Consider the following 7,566-nt stretch of genomic DNA (forward strand, 5'->3'; position numbering starts at 1 on the left):
TACCTGTTGCCTGAGGCCACTGCTGGTTGACAGCCAAACGTTAGTAAAGAGAGAGGAGGGAAAAGAGAGGGTCTGGTGCTGCTGGAGATGTGAGCAGAGTGGGTTGCTGTGTGACGCCAGGGAGGGCTGAAAAAGACATGAGTGGAGAGGTGGAAGAGAGGGATGGAGGGGCAGAAGAGGGATGGAGAGGGCTATTTAACCTAGTCGTGTGCATATGCAAACAGAATCGCTGACTTTATTAGTACCCCTGGAAACAATAAACAAATGGAAGCAATGGTTAATAAACTATTCATAATAAGTGTACATACTATTGATAAATGATTGTTTCAGCATTTATAAATCTTCATGAGCTTTATAAGCAAACGTATAATCAGTAGTGGCAGTAAGAAAAAATGAACAATCACTTGAGTATGACTTACAGTGGTCTAATTACTTTCAGTATTTTAACATTGTTCCGTGAGCATTTCTGAATTTCTCTGTCATTGCAAAACTGAGCATATGACAACCCACTGCCGAAGCCAACACACCATATTGTTTTATAAAATTACATTTCATCAACATTTGTTATGATGAGTTTCACTCCGTTACAGAACAAAGACTTTGACCATTCACTTGGCAAAAATGAGAAAAGCTACTCTCTATCACCCCCTTCTCTCTCTCTCTCTCTCTCCCTCTCCATCTCTCCCTCTCCATCTCTCTCTCCCCCCCCCTTCTCTCTCTCCCTCCCTCTCCATCTCCCCCCCCCTCTCTCTCTATGCAGGGAATGTGGTGATGATAGGGTGTGTTTGTGTCTTTGTTGTTCCATCTCAGACAAAGCCCATTGAATATCATTGCATATCAATAGTGAGTGAACAACAACCTGAAGCCATGCAGCCTCTGGCTCTTGGGTGTGTTGGATGACCAAACAGACAGATACAGTGAAAGAGACAGACAAATATGGACAATATACATTGCATATACTGTATCATAATCAATATTAAAATAATGTATTTTTTAATTCACCTATATTTCAGCCCCATTTGCATCCTGGCATTTGAACCGTTGAGTCGGGCCCAAACACTCTAGCCACTAGCCAGGTGGGTAGATGATAACCACTAGCCAGGTGGGTAGATGATAACCACTAGCCAGGTGGGTAGATGATAATAGGGCCCATGATGGTAGCAGAAAACCAACCCCTGGGTGGGAAGGCTTTAACTGAAATGTAAAGAGGTAGAGCAGGCTAGATTATTTCACACGCGCACACACGCACGCACGCATGCACACACACACACACACTCTCCTCATCTGGCCACAGAGCTGACAGTGGTTTATGTTATTAATGGGCAGGTGTGGGTCCTGTCCCGAAGGGTTCCATTAAAATGGTGCCCCTCTCAATGCCAGTGCCATTTGCTCTTTATATTTAACAGAGGCCATATGTCTAGCAGGATGCAAACAGCTGACAGGGTTTAATTGAAAGAAATATACATATCTGGCGGCGTGGGTGTAAGAGAGAGAGAGAGAGGGGCAAAGGAATTTTGTTTTGGCATCAGGGAATCACTCTGAGGGGTCAAGTATGAATTATAGAGAGAGAGAGAGAGAGAGAGAGCGAAAGAGAGAGAGAGAGAGAGACAGAGGTGGACAAAGGGACAAGGACACCACTGTGTTCCTCAGAGGAGCATCCTCCTCAGTGAATTTCAGAAAAATTTAAATAGTGAAACATTAAAAATATGTCCTTTTTAGATAAAACTAAACTAAATATATTCACGTCACCAAATAATTGATTAAAACACCGTTTTGCAATGACGGTCTACAGTAGCCTCAACAGCACTCTCTTGGGTAGCAAGCACCATGGTGTAGCCAGAGGTCAGCTAGTTTCCGTCCTCCTCTGGGTACGTTGACTTCAATACAAAACCTAGGAGGCTCATGGTTGTCACCCCCTTTCATAGACTTACACAGTAATTATGACGACTTCCGGAGGACGTCCGCCAACCTATCAGAGCTCTTGCAGCATGAACTGACACGTTGTTCACCCAATCAAAGGATCGGAGAATGAATCTAGTACTGAAAGCATAAGCTACAGCTAGCTAGCACTGCAGTGCATAAAATGTGATGAGTAGTTGACTCAAAGAGCGAGAAAGACAATAATTGAATAAAAAAATGAAGGAAAAGCAAGAGAGAGAGAGCGAGAGCTATATTTCGTTGTATTTTTTTTCACTTTCACTTACTTAGCTAGCGAATGCAGCTAGCTAATTTAGCCTACTCAAAAACCCGGCACAAACAGAGAGGGATGCTATGTTAGCTAGCTGGCTAAGGCTATCCAACACTGTAACTCTTCAAAGTCAAGGTAAGCTTTTGGTTTTATTAATTTATTGCCACTGGGTTCCGCCGGTGTAACTGCTAAGCTGCTTGCTGTACACTGTACTGCGTGATTGTAGAAGGTTTACTAAACTAATAACTACATTAGTTCTAGTAGCTATGTTGACTATGACGTTAGCTAATATGGTGACAACGATGTAGCGGTTAGTGGTTATGATTGTAGCTGTTGTCCACAAGCGAAGGGAAAAGGTGAGAGGAGGAGAGAGCGTAGATACGAGAAGGAATTATACAACGGGCAAAGTGATCACATTTGTATGTGGCTGCTATGAAAGTGAACTGTGTGTGCGGGTGATCAGGGGTGTATTCATTCTGCCGATTCTGTTGAAAAACGTTTCTCAAACAGAACGAAGCGGGGATAAACATACCTGAATTTGTCCAATAGAAACTCTCGTTTGCAACTGTTTGGACTAATGATTACACCCTAGATCAGCTAGATGCAGGCAAGAGTGTGCAAGGCAGTATTGAATGTGTCACTGTCTGTCACCTTGATTACACTAATTTGTCTCTCGAACCTGTGCACCTACATTGTAGCAACCTTATGATGGGTATAGGGAAAATGTTAGTATCATGTACAGTGGGGAGAACAAGTATTTGATACACTGCCGATGTTGCATGTTTTCCTACTTACAAAGCATGTAGAGGTCTGTAATATTTATCATAGGTACACTTAAACTGCGAGAGACGGAATCTAAAACAAAAATCCAGAAAATCACATTGTATGATTTTTAAGTAATTCATTTGCATTTTATTGCATGACATAAGTATTTGATCACCTACCAACCAGTAAGAATTCCGGCTCTCACAGACCTGTTAGTTTTTCTTTAAGAAGCCCTCCTGTTCTCCACTCATTACCTGTATTAACTGCACCTGTTTGAACTCGTTACCTGTATAAAAGACACCTGTCCACACACTCAATCAAACAGACTCCAACCTCTCCACAATGGCCAAGACCAGAGAGCTGTGTAAGGACATCGGGGATAAAATTGTAGACCTGCACAAGGCTGGGATGGGCTACAGGACAATAGGCAAGCAGCTTGGTGAGAAGGCAACAACTGTTGGCGCAATTATTAGAAAATGGAAGAAGTTCAAGATGACGGTCAATCACCCTCGGTCTGGGGCTCCATGCAAGATCTCACCTCGTGGGGCATCAATGATCATGAGGAAGGTGAGGGATCAGCCCAGAACTACACGGCAGGACCTGGTCAATGACCTGAAGAGAGCTGGGACCACAGTCTCAAAGAAAACCATTAGTAACACACTACGCCGTCATGGATTAAAATCCTGCAGCGCACGCAAGGTCCCCCTGCTCAAGCCAGCGCATGTCCAGGCCCATCTGAATTTTGCCAATGACCATCTGGATGATCCAGAGGAGGAATGGGAGAAGGTCATGTGGTCTGATGAGACAAAAATTTAGCTTTTTGGTCTAAACTCCACTCGCCGTGTTTGGAGGAAGAAGAAGGATGAGTACAACCCCAAGAACACCATCCCAACCGTGAAGCATGGAGGTGGAAACATCATTCTTTGGGGATGCTTTTCTGCAAAGGGGACAGGACGACTGCACCGTATTGAGAGGAGGATGGATGGGGCCATGTATCACGAGATCTTGGCCAACAACCTCCTTCCCTCAGTAAGAGCATTGAAGATGGGTCGTGGCTGGGTCTTCTAGCATGACAACGACCTGAAACACACAGCCAGGGCAACTAAGGAGTGGCTCCGTAAGAAGCATCTCAAGGTCCTGGAGTGGCCTAGCCAGTCTCCAGACCTGAACCCAATAGAAAATCTTTGGAGGGAGCTGATAGTCTGTATTGCCCAGAGACAGCCCCAAAACCTGAAGGATCTGGAGAAGGTCTGTATGGAGGAGTGGGCCAAAATCCCTGCTGCAGTGTGTGCAAACCTGGTCAAGACCTACAGGAAACGTATGATATCTGTAATTGCAAACAAAGGTTTCTGTACCAAATAATAAGTTCTGCTTTTCTGATGTATCAAATACTTATGTCATGCAATAAAATGCAAATTAATTACTTAAAAATCATACAATGTGATTTTCTGGATTTTTGTTTTAGATTCCGTCTCTCACAGTTGAAGTGTACCTATGATAAAAATTACAGACCTCTACATGCTTTGTAAGTAGGAAAACCTGCAAAATCGACAGTGTATCAAATACTTGTTCTCCCCACTGTAGTAGCCTAAACCTATCAATGTTACATTGAGCTGGGTGAATGGCAGAAGAATGACAGTCATCCAATAAGCTGTAATAGAAATAAGGCAATGCTCATACAAATTAATTGTCCTCCCTAATCTTAAACGGCATCGACCGCCACTGGTTCAGAGTGAGGGAGAGAGGGAGAGAGGGAGAGAGAGAGAGGGAGAGGGAGAGGGAGAGGGAGAGGGAGAGGGAGAGAGAGAGAGAGAGAGAGAAAGGGACAGGGACAGCACTGTGTTCAGAGTGTGAACTTCATGTTTCATCTCCCTTCACAGGGACAGTAGAGACGCTGTCATCCATACTGCCAAATTACAACAAATTACAAGCGGCAGTGGGCTGATTTAGACACAGGAGGCGACTAAGAACAACTGAGAGAGAGTATGGAGCAGGCTATGCACATAAATTAAAGGCCTTATTCAATCAATCACACCCAGTAACCAGTAACGAGGTCAAGAGGATACGTGAAACATCTTGCTGTGCATCTTTGTAGCCTATTCATGTACTCACCAACACAATGCATAGCCTACTGTGCCAACCAAGAAGACAAGACAAGGTATCATTTCATACACCCTTTCTCGCTGTGCTGAAACCACATTATTTCTGACGTAGGCTATCCCGGAAATGTTTTCGTTCTATTAGGCTGTAACGTCTAAAATGAAGGAAATCCCTAACACTAGGCTAACAGGCACAACGCAATTAGTGTTTAAACCATGTCAATGGCCTTCCAATACAAAGGGTCTCAGAGGACCTCTGGACGTCTAAGACCTTCTGCTCTATTACCAGTGAATGATTAATCCTCCACAACACAATGCCCGGTCGTTAACTAGGTCTTTATGCCATTAGTTAGTCTTAATACACTCCCTGTCCCTTTCAAAGATGCTAACTCGCGTTCTGCTAATTAGCATTCCAAACAGGGGATCAGGAGAAGGAGTGAAAGAGTGAGAGAGAGAGGTAGAGAGAGAGAGAGAGAGAGAGGGGGGATACAATAGAGTAGGCCCTCTGCCACAAAGGCAGGACATCTGATGAGACGGCGACATGGTGACATTGTCATTAACTTGATGTTAATTACTAATTAATGGGGCTATTTCATTTACAAGTATCTCTGGCTCTGTGACGAGGCCCTCCTATATTAGGTTACTCTAGCGAGGCACTTCTATAATAGGTTACACTAGCGAGGCCCTCCTATAGTAGGTTACTCTAGCGAGGCCTTCCTATAGGCTAGCATGTTACTCTAGAGACCCTCCTATAGGCTAGTAGGTTACTCTAGCGAGGCCCTCCTATAGGCTAGTAGGTTACTCTAGAGAGACCCTCCTATAGGCTAGTAGGTTACTCTAGAGACCCTCCTATAGGCTAGTAGGTTACTCTAGCGAGGCCCTCCTATAGGCTAGTAGGTTACTCTAGAGACCCTCCTATAGGCTAGTAGGTTACTCTAGCGAGGCCCTCCTATAGGCTAGTAGGTTACTCTAGAGACCCTCCTATAGGCTAGTAGGTTACTCTAGCGAGGCCCTCATATAGGCTAGTAGGTTACTCTAGAGAGACCCTCCTATAGGCTAGTAGGTTACTCTAGCGAGGCCCTCCTATAGGCTAGTAGGTTACTCTAGAGACCCTCCTATAGGCTAGTAGGTTACTCTAGAGAGACCCTCCTATAGGCTAGTAGGTTACTCTAGCGAGGCCCTCATATAGGCTAGTAGGTTACTCTAGAGAGACCCTCCTATAGGCTAGTAGGTTACTCTAGAGACCCTCCTATAGGCTAGTAGGTTACTCTAGCGAGGCCCTCCTATAGGCTAGTAGGTTACTCTAGAGAGACCCTCCTATAGGCTAGTAGGTTACTCTAGAGACCCTCCTATAGGCTAGTAGGTTACTCTAGAGACCCTCCTATAGGCTAGTAGGTTACTCTAGAGACCCTCCTATAGGCTAGTAGGTTACTCTAGCGAGGCCCTCCTATAGGCTAGTAGGTTACTCTAGAGACCCTCCTATAGGCTAGTAGGTTACTCTAGAGAGGCCCTCCTATAGGCTAGTAGGTTACTCTAGAGAGGCCCTCCTATAGGCTAGTAGGTTACTCTAGAGAGGCCCTCCTATAGGCTAGTAGGTTACTCTAGAGAGGCCAACTGAAGGCCAGAAGATGTGGGGGAGGTTCCTCTTGTGGGCCACTCATCATGATTATGTCTGAGTAAGCTGCTTTAACGCTGCCATTTAGAGACAATATGAATCTACCCATCTAGCCCATCAAGTGACTGACTGACCCACCTCCTACTCTTAAAATGATGGCCGTGTTCCACTCTACCCCTCCCCTGTCCCCTCTTCATAACTACAGAGACTGTCAGGTCCAATTAGATCAGAGGTCTCAGAGAAAAGGGAACGGTCTTAAGACTATTTGAGACATGGTGTAAAGTGCATTTCCTGTTTGCCTTCCACATGGCACCTGTAGTCTTTTGTCTTCAGATTGTGTTGCAGGTGTTAAAGAAAATCAAGTCATCAACAGTGTAAGACTTTTATACATTCATAACAACTACATTGCCTACAAACCCACAACTCCCTGCTCCAGCCATCATCAAATTATTAATTCTATGTTGCCCATCGACTTCTAACTACAGAACTCAATGGCTTAAACCACAACCATCCAATCCTTGGTCTCTGACCCCTCCCCTTTCCCCCCTCACCATCCATTGCCACGGTGACGGCCACAAGCCACCAGTCTCCATAGTAACCTGAGCCTTTGGTCCCGTGAGAGTGGTGTTGTTGGGTTGGGTTGACTGGCGTCTGGCCGTTCACACGTGGGGCTGTGCCAGCTAGCCAACATGGCACACAGCGTCCTGCCATATGGTGCCACCCCATACATCCCGCTGGCCTGGCTGAGGCTGGAGGTCTGGGCCTGAAGAGAGGGAAGGGGGAGTGTGAATGGGAGAGACCTGCCTGCACCAGTAGCCACTCCACAGCTGAGGCACAGAGAGATCTGGTGATGGTTGTCTGAGAGCACATGGTGCCCACTATAAGGTGCATGTTGCTTG

The sequence above is a fragment of the Coregonus lavaretus genome (assembly GCF_964263955.1).
Source record: "Coregonus lavaretus genome assembly, chromosome: 22".
Lineage (NCBI taxonomy): Eukaryota > Metazoa > Chordata > Actinopteri > Salmoniformes > Salmonidae > Coregonus > Coregonus lavaretus.